Below are 2,647 nucleotides of genomic sequence, written 5' to 3'. Positions count from 1 at the left end.
GAGCTGGTACATACATGAGCGCCCAGCCTCAGACACCAAGAACCACCAACACACCAACACACCAAGGTCTGAGGACATCAGCCACTGGCAGGGAGTGTGGTGAGGGGAGATAGGTCTCCATACTTCGGAGAGCCTGAGATGTTCCCAGAGAGGTGGAGTCTAAGAACAAACATTCATGTTTTCAAAAGGATGATCTTTTTTAATTTTTACTCGCTTGTGGTCGGACAGCGTGGTGGTGTGGTGGTCAGCACTGTTGCCTCACAACAAGGAGGTCTGGATTTCAGTTCTAACATCAAGCTGGGGCCTTTCTGTGTGGCATTTTCTCCAGCTGCCTCTTGGAGTCTATGGGCAATAAATTAATAGGTTTGAATGTGAGTTCGAACTGTTGTCTGTCTCTAAGTGTTAGCCCTGTGATACGTGACCTGTCAGGGTGTACCCTGCCTCTCGCCCTATGACAGCTGAGATAGGCTACAGCCACCCACAACCCTGATAAGGATGAGTGGAAGAGGATGGATGGATAGTTTGTGGTCTATCCTTCTATACTACCCCCATGGCACAATGACTAATTCTGAAAAAGCCGGTCCCATGTATTAGCATGCATAATACAAAGAACAAGATAAAGCTACTCATATGGTGGCTCTGCTAAATGCCGTTGCAGGTTTGTAGGTATATTCTCATGTAAACAGCACTTGTAGATCCTACTGGCTTACTTTTAATGCAACTTAAGGTCTGCAGCATGTCTCTAGGGCTGTTAGAGAAGCTAGAATTATCTTCAGTTTAATATGCATGAGTCCTCTGAAGTAACATCAGTACACAGTATCATGTTTACCAGCATCAGTGATCTGTGGTGCTTCATATTGGTCATCTACCTTTTTCTTGAAAGCTTTCCTGTTCTATAAAAGAGGCAGTTTGTACTTTATATTGGTAGTGATTACCAGGCAGAGTAATTGCCAAAAAACTAAATTTCCCCATCATTGCATCATTTTGCTTTGGCTTTTGTATATTCACTTTTTGCCGAGAACTGTTAGTTAAATTTATTTCGTATCACAAAGAAGCTTGAATATGGAATGAATCATATGTAGTCACATTTTCAGAATTTGCAGATGAGCCATACAGCTGTCTGTCAATAAAGTCACCGGTTATCAGTAACTCAAAAGATGCTGAGATGGCAGAAAACAAACAAACAAACCATTAGCTGATAAGGACGCCACTCTTTTGACCACGAGGTATCCTTGAGAGTGAAGGGGAGTAGAGGTGACCTAATCATGAACGTGTGATGATGGGTTCACAGAATTACAAGAACTCAGGAGGAATGATGAAGCATGAGCCTGTAGCTTTTGCAGTAGTCAAAGGAGATGATGGCAGGGTTGGGAAGGTCAAATTAAGGGAGGGGATGTGAGCATGTGTTAAGAATTGTCCTGCTGGGTGAAGGTGAAGAAAGAAATGGAAGTAAGGGAGAAGGGATGAGATGGGATGACATGTATGCAGATAGTCTGAACCAAGTGAGAGTTGCAGGGTGTGTGTGTGAGGGGGGGATGTGTGGGGTGAGAGCCCAGCGTGGTTTTATAGTCCCTACAGACCTGTATTCGTGGCTGTATGAGTACAATCCATAGCTGCACTGTTCATAAAATGCAACATGTGTTAGCCCTTTATTTCTGGCTTAGATTCTGGCACAGTGTCTCTGGCTCGGTATCCACACTGGAATTGACACGCGAAGGTCAAAGCTAATAAAGTGGCAAGGAAGAGTGAGGCTCAGCATTAAGATGGGTAGCAGAATATACTGAGTACGGGGAACAGCGTGGTTAATGTGAAACAAAGCTAAAAAACGCAGCTTGACTGCCAACAACAGGCAAGATTGAAGAGTTATGAGGCACACGTGTGACCAAAACTGCTGACTTCACACCACGCATTGTGTTCTGTCCAACCTCTGGTTCTACTTGAGACAATTTAAAAGACAACCGATTGAATTGCTGTCATCATGTATAATCTATACAGTGCGGTGTTTTAATGGTGTAAGCCTGTGTGATTGAAGGTAATGGAAGAGTGATTGCATTTGAGATTTATTAAGGAGAAGGCTATTAGGAGCTGTGTGAGGTGCTGCGGCAGACCCAATTATCATTAGATCCAGTTCAGACCAGTCAGCTAATTGGTGAGGGAAAAGTGAAAGGCTCATTCAGCATCTCTTTGTGAGTTCTGCTTTACAAGTTTGGAGCTGTAAGGATTGGTAAGCATTTGGTCTTTACTGATCATTTTTTATTTCCAGCAAGACTTTTCTTCAAACAAGGAAGATGAAAAAAGTTGATTAAATGATGATCCTCAGATTGAATTATACATCTGATTTTGGTAAGTGCAGGTAGTTACTTTTCCTTTTTAAGGATCTTTTTTCTTTTAAAAGCATTCTCAAAACAAATTTGCAATGCCATGTACCAAAGCAGGGCGACATTAAGGGCTTAAGAACACTGTTGGTTCTTTAGTTTCACATTTTCTCCGTGCTATAAAACATCAGAAAATTGTTTTGTAGGTGATATCAGTAGCTATGAAGTGCATATTTAAGAGCTTTTCATGGAGCTGCCATTTCAAGACGTCAAAACTATCACAAAGAAAAGTGGCTTACAGGTTTCCATCAGTATTTAGACTAGTAGGCTAC

The sequence above is a fragment of the Perissodus microlepis genome, chromosome 1, assembly GCF_051167445.1.
Source record: "Perissodus microlepis isolate ML-2025 ecotype Zambia chromosome 1, ASM5116744v1, whole genome shotgun sequence".
Lineage (NCBI taxonomy): Eukaryota > Metazoa > Chordata > Actinopteri > Cichliformes > Cichlidae > Perissodus > Perissodus microlepis.
This window is presented reverse-complemented; position numbering follows the sequence as displayed.